Below are 14,657 nucleotides of genomic sequence, written 5' to 3' on the forward strand. Positions count from 1 at the left end.
AATTAGTAGAAATGGATGGATAGCTTCCCCCATCTGGATCTGGTCTAGGTTCAATTTTAATAGGACGAATTTGCTTTCAGGTGTTGATTATATCTTTGCATTAGCTGGGATGGGAGATTTCTATATGCGTTACACATACTGGAGACAAAGGCCTGTGTGTCACCTACAGGATTCTGGCCCAAGATACCAGAGGTGGAGTAGTGGGTGGGGTGGGGACGGAGCTCTGGAGGACTCCCAGGTGTGGGGTATGGAGGTGGCAGCTCTGTGTCCAGCATGGCTCTGAAGGTTTCTCAGAGGTGAACTTCTGGGAAGCCCCATTCCATCATCCCTGTGTCCAGCACCTCAAAAAGGTAAAGGAGGTCTGCTGGTGCCAATGATGCTGCTTACTTTTGGGCAGGAGAGAGAGCCCACATGAAGATACAAAATACTGCCTCTTTCTGCATTTTCCATCTCTAATGGAAGGAGTCCTTTCTTCTCTGCTTACCATACAGTTCAAGTGCCTTACTTACTCTGCTATATCTTGCCCTTTTAGATGAATAGAGATTCACACATGTACAGGTACAGATGTGAGGGTGTTACCTGGTGGGGAGATTTTTTTTCCTGTTGGTAGTAATGGGCAATTTTTACATTTCCCATGCCCATCTCCAGCCTCAGGTCCTAGCCCCAAAGGGAGCTGCTGGTACTTGTGGCAGTGAAGCAGGTGCCCTGGGAGAGGTTACCTTTTACCAGGAGCTCTCTGTGGGCACACAGAATTCTCCTATAAACCAAGAGCTATGAGCTTTCCCATGCTTTTTATTCAGACTGACTTCCAGTGTTGCAATGTGCATGGATAACTATCTCATCTGACAGATGAAGCAGTCCAAGAACTTCTTCCTGCAGATCATGAAAGTGTCTATTGCAGCTGCTTTATTTCTGAGTTTTCTGCTTTCACTCTAAGCAGACAGTGAAGAGGATATCCTGGAGGATGAGGCAGGCTGATCCAAGTCATAAGGCTGATAGTTCTTGCAGAGCTCTTCAGGCTACACATTCTGGAATTTTCCAACATGACAGCAAAGCTTTTTTTTTGTACACTGTCCTGGCTTGTGCATGAAATCATGTGGCCATTGTGAGGATTTGTTTAATTACTGTTATGTAAATCTCAGAGTTGCTCCATCTGTTAATTCCCAGTGATGGAGTGAGTACAGTTCTGTTTAACACTAGAAGATTATCTCATTGGTGTGAGATGATTACTTTACATGGGGAAGTATTAATATATTTGCCATCCTTTACAGCTCTCAATTAGCATAGGGTTATTTTTGTTCTATTTCAGATCTTTTCTCAGCTGGTTTATGTCTGTATCCAGTTATTGTATAATGCTTGAAAGCAGCTTTGCTTAGGGAGCTTCTGGATGTAGTTCGGAGAGGAGACACATCAGCTCTAATACTTATATTCAAATCAAGCTATGTCCATGTTTCCAGTGTTTGTAACTTAGGCAAAGCAAGACATACTTGTAAAACTATCAGGGATGAAAACAGACTTTACTTTTTGGGTCAAAGAAAGTTTCACACCTAACTTAAATGTGCAGAACTAGAATGTAAGCTAAGCTAGTTTTACAACCTTAGCTCTGAATTGCCAAACTTCAAAAAGCTATAACTTAAGCTTCAACTTCACAGGTAGAGTCAGATAATTAAGATTATCCTCTTAATAACAACAACAAAAGAAGGAAAAAGAAAAAAGACACTGGGATTCTGGGAAAACTGTGAGGAGTTTCTTACCAGGCTTGTCTTCAGGGCTGAGGTTTAACTTTTGCTCAGGCTTCAAGCATGTTTGCTCAACACCTGTCTCAGCTCTAGAAGGGATGCTGTCTGAAGTGTCCAAGTACTTTTCCTCAATCTTCTTATCAAATTAATGGATTTTCTGTGTGATGAGAGAGTGAAAAATGAAAACAGAATGAAATTTTCTTAGTCTTAGAGTAAGACCAGGATCTCACTTTCCACCCTAGTTGGTAATTAAATATGCTGTAGAAAGCTAAATACAATGAATAAAGGAGGTACCAACAGTTGCAGGAAATCCTGGTGACTGGGACATTTTCTTCATTGAATTCTGTTCCACTCTTTTCCAAGTATTTGTTTTTGCACTTGGAGGGTGATGTTTGTACTTAGGGAACAACAATGCACAAGCCTTTTTTTTAAATATATCAAATCCCTGTTGGTAACACTTGTACTTTAGGTGAAGGTCAGGATATGATAAGAAAAAGAGGGAAGCCCTGCAGTATTATAACTGGTTAAACTGGATGCATTTTAATGCAGCTGAAAGCTAGTTGTGCAGCCAGAAACTGTGTGTATGGTGCTGCCTCCTGAAAAGGAGCAGCTGAGAAGGATTTGGAGATTATGAGGGAAAGCACAATCAGTGTGAGAATACCAGGTCAACCAAAGCAGCCCAACAGTGTAGAACTCAGCATGAGCTCTGCTACATCCTTGCAATTAACAGGAGAGCCAGCATGATCCTGGAGAGAATAAGCAGAAGTGTGCTGAATCTGCAAATAATCTTTACCTTTGTATGTAATATTACTGTTATGTTGTGCATCTATTTCTGTTCTCTTTAACAGAGAAATGTGGAGGGAGGAATATTATTCCCAATTCTGCAAAAAGTCTGTCTGGTGTGGGACTTGAATGATATGTTGCAACACCTTTGGCTTCAAAAACACCTGTTTTACCAAGACAGCTTGTGTGTGTGTGTTTGTTCATATGCAGGGATGCAATTGTAGGGGTCAGCGATGAGTCCAGTGGGGCAGATGCCCACTCCTGGGCTGCTGTGCTGAAGTTTTGTCTCCTGAAACACAGGAGGTGGTGGATCACACCTGACAGGTATTTTCTGTGGTAGGTGACGATTTAACCATGGCACAGCCTACCTTGTGGTGTTTCCCTCTGGCACCAGGTGTCCTTAATAATATCCTAGAATATGCAGATGCTCCCACAGAAGGGAGCAGAAGGGTCCTGAATGGGCAGCAGTTTAAGTTGGAAAGGGGAAGATGGGAAATCATGACGTGTCCGGTGGATCAGGCCAAGGTTTCTCACCTGTTTGCGACCTGTTTTGTCCTGCGCTTTGGGAAGATGTTCTGGACCTTGCAGCTTGGCTCAAGTGAAGGCAGGAATGCCTGTTCCAAGGAGCCCAGTGGGACATGGGGAGGTGACAGATGCTGAGCTTCAGTCGAGGCTGAGGCAAAAGCCCTTGCGCAGCTTCACTGTAGGCATGTGGGGCCTTTGTGAAGTTATGTGAAAAATGAAATAAGAATATTTTCCTGTGTGTAAGAGCTTCTGTGGGGTGCCCAGAAATGATAATGATGGGGTTTGTATAATTACCCAAACCTGCAAAACAGCCTCTTTCAGGGTATTGCTAATGAGAGCCGTCTCCTGGTTTCAGAGAAATGGAAGTAATTATAGACTATTTATTGTGAAGTGAGGAACACACATTCATTCACAGCGTGTTAAACTTGTCCAATTAACTCTGAGCTCCTGAAATAATAATGGAAAGATTATGCTATCATTTCAGTAATTGGACTTTCTCCCCCTTTGGGAGCAATGAATATTAAAGTAAGGGTCTATCCTTGGTTATGGGGAGATTTCATGTTCTTCTTCAAGTTTGGCTGACCCAAAAAAAAAGTCAGGGAAAAGTCATATTTTCTGCAGCTGTAAAACGGCATTTTCAAGGGTTGACTCTTAAAAAAAAGAAAAAAAAGAAAAAAAAGAAAAGGAAAAGGAACATTTCCTAATCTTGCCTTAATTTTTTTAAACTGATTTGTTTACACTTACTTGCTACAGTGAATTGACTGTGTTTAACTGCTGAAATTACAAGCTTTTGTCCTCAGGATAAATGCCAAAATGTTTGTTGGTGGAAACAGCAGAATGTCTGTCTTGGATTCTCTTTGGGGTTCATGTGGTGCTATATCCATATTTTCACATGAGTACTTGTTAGCTGAAAGTAGGTAATTTCTGTCCTGCTGAATGGCTATATTTCAGTCACCCTTTTCCAAGGAGACACTGGAGCCACTTTTCCAAGTAGAGGACATTGAGTAGGTATGATAAGATAGCCTTAGATGTTTGACTAGGAAATTACCTCCTTCCTGTGCTGGTTTGCTTCCAGAACTGCACTAAGCTTTTTGAAGATGGAAAGGATACTTTTGTAACTCATAATTATATTCCTACAGTTAATCATTTTTTCCCAGAGCTGTCAGTTTTGCCTATTCAAATGCATAGTGTGGAGGGTTTTTTTGGATCATCAAGTATGTCTCTGGCCTTTGTGACTTTGAATCATGTGGGACAGGGGTGAAAACCAGCATCCTGCAAGTTCCACAAGAGTTCATTGGTGAGTCGAAGAGAAATTTGCTGTTACAGCACTGTGAGATTCTTCTAATCAGTTGACCCCTGGAAGGAGTTTTGGGCTGCTTCCTCTGTTGGTGATATGTTTTGAAACCTTTGCTTTATGTTTAAAAAATAAGTATGTGTATGTCCATAACTGTTCAGATACGTAGTTTCCATAGTGTGACACTTCAGTAAGAAGGGCAAGCTGAGCTATTGATCCAAGTGCTTCCAAAGAAAATCTCACTCTGGTCTGAGACCTTACTTTCATGTTCAGTTTCTTTCCACAACCAGTCTAAAAGAAAACAAGTTTTTCAGATTCCTGAGCTCTTTATATCACAACCTGTTATGTATTTGTAGGGCTTAACACCATCCATTCATCTAAATAATAAAACTACCTTATTTTTAAAACAAGGGTTCAGGGGAGGTCACATTCCTCTCAGCTGTGACAAATCAATGTCTACTTTTGATCGTCAGCTGATGGTTTGGTTTTGGTTTTGCTGTCATCCTGCCTGGGACTCACTTTCCTTCCCAGGGTCTGACCAATACCTCTTTTCCCCAGTGGAATTAGAACATTTTTTACCAAAGTGAATTGTGCTCCTTTGCCTGAGAGATGTAACTGTTCACCACAGGGGGGGAAAATAATTCCTTCATTGTTCTTCTTGAGGTTTGGCTAAGTTATTGCAGTTCATGAAGTTTGGATGTAAGGGTGATAGTGTTCCGTCCAAGGACAAAATACAGCAAGAGGTATATTTCAGTTTGATTTTTAAATATGCTCATTCTTTCTTGCCTTCCTATTTAATATTTAGAAATGTGCTTTCATGTACTCAGGTTCACTTGTTGTTTTGCTCCTACGTACCACCTCTCACTAGTGTTAGTCAGTGATATGAATTATTTAATGGGCAGACTGTGCTGCGGAAACAGCGTTTTTAGCTGGACTGCTATATACTTGGACGCACACAAAAAATCACTTTTTGAGGAAGCTGTCAGAAATCTGCTTTTTAAACATCAAAGCTGTGAGCCCTGAATGTTGAAGAAAATGTCATAATGTTCCAGCAGAATTTACTCTAATGTCCCATTTGGGTTACCTGTCAAAATTAGGTAGTGAAATCACAGCTCTGACTGAGATACAGCTGGGAAATACCAGTTTTTAAGAAACCCCTTAGGCTCCAAGTAAAACTTTGATGAATAATCCTACATTTGGACAATTTTTCTGTTGTATGTTTTCTGTGCAGCACAGATCCACTTTTTATGAGGTTGGAAAAGATGAATTCTGATTATCTGTTCTTAACACTTCCTTTAGAGGTCTTTCTACCTTCAAAGCAGTGTATGAACTTTAGTTAATTAACCTTCTTTGCACATCTTACATCTGGAAGTGAAGCATTTTTCTTCTTGCTGCTGAGGCAATTTTAGGACAGACTATACTGTAATGCCTGCAAGACATTTCTTCAAAGTGAGTTGAGGGTAGTTTTTTTTCCCTCATGCAGTCATTTTCTAAAAGGTTTCACTAATCTCACCAGAGAAGAAAGTTGCTTTGTAAGGGAGAGGCAGAATGTTTCTGGCTGAAATTTTCCTGCTTGTTCCTTTCTTTGGTTGTAATAGGATTTATGTTGTCTTTAGGAGGTCAGATTTTAATTCAGGGAGTCTGGTTAGTTCTTGTTTCACTATAGATGAATCTTGTAAATCAATTTATATATCTCTAAATAATAAAGATACTTTAAGTAACAGCAAGTGTAAAGAAGCAGAATATAGGTGAGGACTAGACTCAGAAAAGCTCAGAAGCTCAGAAAAGAAAAAACTGAAATAACTTCTACAGGGGGTGTTGGCTTTTGCCTTTGAGATTATTCAAATCAGGTACACAGAGAAAAAACAACTGCTGACACTCATCTGTGTGCAGGAAAATAATAAATCTATGGCAATATTTTGAACAATACCAAATTCTGGTTTGGATTTCATTGACATGAAGAGTACAGGAACTTATTTTGGTTTTAGGAAACAGCCATTAAGGGCGGGAGCTGTACTCCATGGGGTTTCCACTGGGATGCTGTCAGATTTTGATAGCTCTTGAAAGATCTCTGTTTCTTGAAGCTAAGGTAGTTTTTATGATTACTTCACAGCATGATTTCTCTCTCCACAGGTGGCTACTTAGCTACCCTCTGAGTTAAATTTAAGAAATGTGAACACTCAAAGCAGTGATCACACATGGACTAAGCCCTGCATGATCAGAGCAGCAGGTGCATGAGGCACACCAAATCAGGGTTGTCTGAACTAAACTGGAAGTTGTCTGGGGTTTCACAAATCTCATGGGAAATCTGGTTTGGGTTTTTTCTGTGTGGCCCTGAACAATTTGCCCTGCCTTAAATAGGTATGATTTCTGGTCTTATAGATCTCCATGCAGAGCACTTGGTATCTGAGGCATCAGGAAGGGTAATAACTCTTATTTCTCTGTAGGGGAAACTGACACATACTTTGTTAACAGAAAAATGTAAATGAGGAAAGTGCTTTCTAGTCCTAGGGAAAATGGTGAATGCAGCACTGTGTTTTTGCAACATCAATGGATGCCTTTTTACCATCAGAGACTGTTTTGCTCTGGATGGGTGAGTGTAGGGGTGAGCTCAGACCAGCCCTGCAGAGCTGGGAGGACTCAGCCCATTCTCATCTCTGGTCATCACAATAGGAAGTTTGGCCAAGCACAGCTCCAGTTTTCAACTTTCCACTTAGAGCTGCAATTCTCCCTGGAGTGGGATGAAGCAAAGGAAAAGCGACAGTCATTAGACTGTGTGATCAAAACAGCATTGTTTAAATGAGACTGTATATTCCAGTTCAGGGGCTGTCTCATTTTCCCCCTTTCCCTCCAGAAGGGTAGTACAGTTCATGGTCTCAGGCAGCAGTCACGCAGAGTGGCACTGCACCCTTTCCTCAGGATACATCCTGTGCAGTCCAGCCTTTGGAAAGACCAGATCCTGAAATGAGAGGTGAGGGTCACGTTGCCACACCTGCAAACGAGAAACCTTTTCTTAGAGTTCTTGTAAACGCCAAGACTGAGTGATGAGCCCTGGGAAAAGGTGAGGGGAATCTCCCCACCCTATCCATGGACCTTTTGGTACCACATTGTGTGTTGTGATACACTGGGTGATAAAAGGAGTGCTGCTATTTCTGTCTTTTGGCACTGCTGACTCCCCTCTGCAGGTTCACAGCGATAAACTGGCTGTGAGCTGCTCCTATGGAGCACTTGCAGTGGCAGCTGTGCTTTGTCCCTTGGTGGCAGGGCAGAGCTTGCCGTGAGGGAATGTGAAGTGGTTTGGGTTGGTAACAGCGTTTCATGACACATCCCCACCTATTTGGGAGGATAAATATGGGCAGGGTCACACACTCTTTCCTCAGCACCCTCATTACCTTGAAATGACACTTTCCAAAAGGGCATTGCTCTTGCCCTGTGTAATTTAAAATAATGGCTCTGTGCCATTTTTAGGGTGGTGCTTTCTTTCTACCGTAAAATGTTTGCATTGTGCTTATTTTGAGTTGTTTCCTCCACCACCCCTAATTCTGAGAAAACCGTAGGTAAATTACAGAGAAATGCTGGTGGAATTCCCAGCCCGAGAGACTGACATTCACTCCCCCCCAAATGGAGGCAGATCAAGTAATATCCTCTGTGATAGTGCCTCAGCTCTGCCCTGCTAGGACTTAGTTGGAGAAACTCATTCTGTGTGCCAAGAATCTGCCAGCAAAGGTGCCAGCAGCCATGTTAATGGCAAGGCTTTGATCAAACTCATTCCCACTGTGCTGCTCCTCAAAAAGGCATTAGGCAGCACAGGCTTTTGAGATACAACACTAGCTTGATTCAGGATGGTAGTGATAGCCCAGCGAACAAAAACTCTGCAGTTTATAGCTGCTTTAAGGTCCCTGGGAACATTCAAGGCTAGGGTGGAAGGGCTTCTGAGCAACCTGATCTATCAGGGATATATCTATCTATCAGGGATAACTGCTCATGACAGGGGGCTTGGACTAGGTAACCTTTAAAGGTCCCTTCCAATACAAACTGCTCTATGATTCTTTGATCTGGGAAAGTGAATAAAAACATTGTTGCTGTGAGGAGAAGGAAGTGTGTGTACACACTCATCACCCCTCTCCTTGTCCTGCACAGCAGGATTGAGCCAGGGGCTTGTGGTCTCCCTGCTGATTATGAATCTGTTTAACCCTTGAAGTAGCAGCATATATTTTGCTTGATACAGTGATTAACTGCTGAAGGATGTAAATAAATGTGTTTACTCTTACATAAATCCCATTATCTGGCAATTCTTCACAGTAGTTGGGGCCTCATTTCATGCTGCTTATGCTCCTATTAGAGGTCAGAGAGAGGGACTGAGCATGTAAATAAACTCCCCAGCAATTTTCCACCCCACTGTGGACCACCCTGAGAGCACAAGCCTGCCATATGAGCACTCTTTTCTTGTAAAACAGCTGGACAGCAGTAAACATCCCAGTTCCCTCCCTATAAGTCCATCATAGTTTTTTGCTCCTCTTTCCCTGTAAGCCTTCAGTCAGACGTATGTGCAAGTACTTGTGAAGTTGAATAGATTCACAGAGCCAGATTTACCAAAGGCTTTGGATGGACAAGGCAAGACATTGAGTAACTTTCATTGCAATTTCCCTGGCCCCACTTAGCCACCATATAAACTTGCCATCCTCTCTGCATTTAGCAGCTGAGTGTTCCAGGCTTCTCAATCCTTTCATATGAGTATCCAGAAGCATTACGACTTCTGCCTCATGCCAATCTTACCTGCAGCTGGCAGGGAGCAGGCATGGAAGTTCCTGATAAAGATTTTTTTCATACATTTCCTAAAGGTAAATTGTGTCACAGGGGGTGAGCTCCCAGGACAGCATGTCCAATATATTTAATGGAACATAAAACCAGTTTTTAATAGAAGCGCCTGTAGTTGGTGGCATAGGAACCCAGAATCGCTCTTCCCTGGAGCTGTTGGTCATGTTCACCTTCTCTGGCCTAGTACTTATACCCAGCACTATGGATTTTCTTTTGCGTCTAAAAATTTGGAGTTACAATGTCTAGATTGCATGAGGCTGTGGGTTTTCACATGGCTTCTTTAATGCTTTTAAAGGTCAAAGCTGAGGGAAAAAATGGTGTCACTATTGAGTGAAAGGAAGGTCACACTTTTCCTATCACTCTGTATCTGATTGCCTGCTCTCTCCTTCCTCTGCCCTTCCCAGACTATGAATAGGGAGCTCGGGGGTGTTTCCTGCAGGCCAGCTGTGGTATCTTTGCGGGAAAGCCTCAGTTACAAGTGAAGAGCACGGGCTGGATGAGAAGTGATGAGTTACTGATGACTGATCTCAGCTGATGGGGAAAAAATGACTCCTCGGTGAACGGGGCTAGTTCCCAAAAAAAGGAATCCATCACTTTGGAATAGAGATTAATGGAGTACACCCAGCGGCTCTGCTGGCCCCTGGACAGTGGTTTGCACTGAAGCCACCGGATGAGGCGTTTCGTTGTGTCATCGTGCGATTATTTATATCTTCCGTTGACTAGCATATTTGTTTCCCCAAAGCAGAGCGGGTGTATGATTTGCTATTTTTTATTCTTTATTAAATTCTAAATATAAACCAGCCCTGAAGGGTGTGTAGAGCTGTCCTGCTGATTGATTTGGATGGGATGGGAGGAGGCTGAGGAATTACCCCTGCCCACAGAGGTCTTTTCTCCTTCTCAGCATTCACAAACTTCTGAGCCAAGAAAGGAATTTTCCTTTCTGCCTAGTGGCTCTTTGCTTGAGGAATGGTTTGATTTAGTCTGGGGGATTAAGATGCTTTTATGTCTCTTACCTCAAGCACAACAAAAAATGTTATCAATAAAATAATTTGCAGGGAGTGATGGTAGTGTGTGTTTTCATGATTTGTGCTAGAGCAAGATTAAATTCTGACAGTTCTGATCTTCTGTGGCAATACATGGCAAGGAGGACTAAGTTTATGGGGCATTTTAGTAGTGCTGAATTGCAAATGAAATCTTGAAGCAAATTTGTTTATAGCTACAGAAAACTTACCTGACTGACCATGTATGTTAGGAGAGAGGAGTATCCTCAGTAGTTTCCCTGCTGCTTTTGTTATGTTTTTGGGGGTTTTTTTCAGTATTGCATGAAATTACACTTCAGGTTTGTAGCAATTTAAGTTTTAGAAGTGCAAAGTGATTTTTTATGCATTTACAGATCTAATATTTATATAAATTGAAATGAGAATGAATGAAACAATTCTTCTATTTCTGCAAAAGCTGATTAATATTTAAACAAAAAGAACATCAAGTTCTCATACAGGGTCACACATATCCACTTAAAACTGTGGAAGGTGTATGGCTAGAGGACCTCCCTACTTTTGAGTAGGAGACCCAGGATTTGTGACAAACATTTTCAAAGGGCTTTCCTATGTGTCTGCCACAGATGATTTCTCAGCAAGTAGTTCTCAGGCATTTCTCTAGACAAGGAGAAGGTTTTCATCACAGAGCTTATTTGTCTTTATCATTTGGGCCAGTGTCCAGTGTTAAAGACAGTGAAAGACATAAACAATGATTTAAAATCATAAGTAAGAATTTCAAAGCCAGTATTTACTGAATCTCACCAACTTCTAGAAATGAAACTTTGTTCTGATTATTAAAAACCCTGTTGTTTTCATCTTTTAACCATGTTGTTTTTCTTTCCTGCTTTACCTTTGCCTCTGCAAGTTTGAAGTACAAAACAGCATAAGGACAAAGCACTAAAAAGGTGGCAGGAAAGTTTTTCCTGTGAGAAACTCTTGAGCCTAAGGTTTCAGATTCAGGTACTAGACCAGATCCAGATGTGATATACTTTGAAATATCAAATCTTTGGATATTTGCCTGAAATTGATGTCAACATGTGCCTGTCAGAATATCCAGACACTTCTAGTGACAGATTCTGTTTGGTTTATTTTCAGCTTCCACTTTCCATGCTGAGATTTTAACTAATGTCTTTTAAATGGAAGGGTGTAGGACATTTACAGTTGTGTAAGACCTGACTCTAATATTATAAAATGGATCATAGACATTAGGCTTTATAAAACAGAGTTTGAGTGAGGTAAGGCAAGCTGAGTTACTGTGAATGAAAAAGCATAGTGGTATGAAAGTACGTAGGGAAAAGCAATAAACATTTTATCAGCTGAAAACTGGAAAAATCCAGGTGATGTGTTTTTGGCAAGTCCAAAAATAGGTAGCAGAAGCAAAAAAATTTTCCACTGGTGTATTCCCATTTCAGAGCCAGCTGAATTAAGCAGAAATAAAGATTTTCAGATCCACTGTGAAGTAGCTCTTATTAACATTGTTCAGTCTTTTTATTTATTTACTTTCTTGTGTTAACATGACCATTCTTTTACATGAAAACTGTCTAAATACAGATTCCCTAGGAACATGCTATGGAAAGTACCTACTTTTTTTTTGGTTTGGTTTTTTTTTTTTGTTACAATCTTGAAGGCTTAATGTGTGTATCTTGATGTCAGAGAAGTATTTTCATTGAATTTCAGGGATGTTGTCTGTGCTTCACTTTCAAAACAGAGCATCAGATCCTGCTTAGTCCCAAAACACCCTTGGGACTTCAGTGTTTGTGGGGATGTTGTCTTTTGTAGCAGTTTGGATTAAGATTGCATATAGATGCCATATGCCTTTGTGGCAGGTGACAGCAAGACACTGAGTCCTTGATTATCTGAGAGTGACATCAAGGAAAGACATCTGACATTTTTATACTGGGCATGGTCACTGAATGGGTGGAGGGAATCGCTGGAAGTGCAAAACCCCAACTGTGCTTCAACTGAGACATGAAGATGCTGTTGGAAAATTGAGTTTTCCTCCTAAAATTCCTAAAAAGTAGTTCAGGACCAGTCTTGAGAGCATCTTCCAAAAGCAGGTAGTTTAAGAGGTCTCAGGTTTTTCATAAAAAATAGGCTCAGAAATTTGTACGAGCTTGCCTGTGACCTTAAGGCTAAACAGTAACTTCTGTCTTTCTACTCACTCTGCTTTGATACTTTTTTCATTTGTTCTTTCCCACATATCTGTTTTTCCTTCTGATTAGTTGGGGTTATTTTTCTGTTCTTGGTGGGCAAGCTGGTACTATATTTGTTCTTTGCTCTATAAAGCTCTGACAAAAATTGAATGCATACTGTGCACACACAAGAAGACTACAGACTTATGATCATGGATTGGATATCCCTTCTTATAACTGCTTTGATCCTGGTTAGCATTTGCATAATAGAGTCTACCAGGTGTTATTTATAGAGGAAGTGAATGAAAAGATTTCCTCACCAAAGCAAAGATAGTTTCCTTGTAGATTAAATACCTGTTCTACAGTGTCATCTTTGGGGTGTTTGTACAGAGAGCCAATGCTTTGTTAATTCTGCAGTGCCAAGTGGCCTTTCAGAGCACGCTGGGCAATCGTTGTCTTGGTGCTTTTTATCAGCTCATAAAGACTCACTGCAGTCTGTTGAGCCAGCAGGAGGAACAGTAGCAGCTAGTGAAAGAGATTAATTCTGAAGGTGTGAATCTTCACATGACAATCAAAACATTCTGCCTTTCACCACAAGTGCTTTGCTACTGATTATTGCCATAGCAACTATGTTGTATTGAGTAAAAAAAAAAAGGCCTGTGTAGTGAGTTAATCACAGATTTACTTTTAAACAGAATTCTGACTAACGTCAGAGGACAATTTGCATGCTTAAATTCAAGTATATGCTCAAATACTTACTAGAGTTGAGCAGCTCTCAGAGATATTATTATGCCTGAAGACAAAATCTTAAATTTAGCTGGGTGGATGTGCCTCTTTAATAGTCTGTTGTTGCAATAAATAATGGAAATCATAATCTGGTGTTCAAAATTAATAACCCAAAGTTAAGGCTTGTTATTTCAGAATTATATGTGGAAACAGTAGAAAATAAAGAGCTTTGCTAGAGCAAAACTACAGGAGACAATTATCAAATAGTGTGAGAAATAGCAAAGTTATTGCAGTCCTCAAGCAAGAGCACTGCTGTAGTGTTCAGTGGAAACTGTCCTTGCTCGTCCCTCACAGCTATGAGGAAATGATCAGCTGCACCCATGACAAGTCAAGCTCTTTGGGGTCAAAGGCATTGAGAGTTGAAAGTGAGGACACTTTGTCCCAGATACCCTTGACAAGTTATTGGCCATTGCCTTACACTTCCAAATATCTGCTTCCTAATTTGCAGGCTACTCATGTGTGATCAAATGTTTTAAGGTGATTTGTTCATACCTGGAACCTGGGCTTTTGATATCCACAGTTTCAGGTGCCATGTCTTTGCTTTGTCTTTGTGCTGAGTCTGATAAACTTTATCAGCTCCTGGCATATGAGTGTCTTCTAGCTGCTTAGTTTACTCACATTCAACATTTATCTTCAGATGTGAATTAAACATGAAAATGCACTTATCACTCCTAGGATATGAGTGTCCACACATGGGCAGTTAGATGTAATGTCAACTACGTGGGATGATGCTCTTCAAGCAGCCAGGCAGACTGTGCATCTCCTTCACCCCAAAGAGAACTTACTTCCACCCAGCAATAGAGAATATTAGGCTGATCCTTGTCAATAAGTAAACTACCTTAAAACCAAAGTTTTACTGACTACTTGCCCTGCACGCTAAATAGAAAGGACATTTAAATACCCCTGTATGCAGTGAAAGCTGTCTACCCACGTACAGAGGGGCAGCCCAGATTTTTGGGAAGTGATAATAAGGGAGATCCACTGGGAAAGGATGCAAATGCAGAAGTAGAGGTACCTCTTGGAGGGTGCTCTTTGTGTTGGTAAGGTGTTAGGCATCCTGGACACAAAGTGGGAAAAGCATGAGCTGATCCTGTTCCCACTGAGGCTGCTGGAGATTTGTCCACTGGGCTCAGCGTGGGCAGTCAGTGTATACCTTGGAAGAAAAAACATAGATCTTCCAGTCATTGTCTGAATCCCATCAAAAGTCCAGTAAAGGGAAATTAATTTCTAGTATCGTGGTTGGAATATCTGCTGTGGTCTATTTTAATAACTTGGGAATATGCAAACCACCCTACAAATCTTAATGAATCATACAGCAGATGTCTGGGGTGAGAAAACAACAATCTCTGTGTTACAGATGGGAAACTGGGGCACAGAGAAAATCAAAGATTTAGCTAGGCCCTATGGCTTAATTTTTAATTAGCATTTACCCTCTACTAAATTAGCCAGTTAAAAAAAAGAAAATTGTGTGAAACTGTTAGCTGCAGAAGGCAGAGAAAGTGCTTTACTAAGTAGAGTTTAATATAAAAAATGTATTCATCTC

The sequence above is a fragment of the Lichenostomus cassidix genome, chromosome 3 (genome assembly GCF_008360975.1).
Source record: "Lichenostomus cassidix isolate B80296 chromosome 3, HeHo_3.0, whole genome shotgun sequence".
Classification (NCBI taxonomy): domain Eukaryota; kingdom Metazoa; phylum Chordata; class Aves; order Passeriformes; family Meliphagidae; genus Lichenostomus; species Lichenostomus cassidix.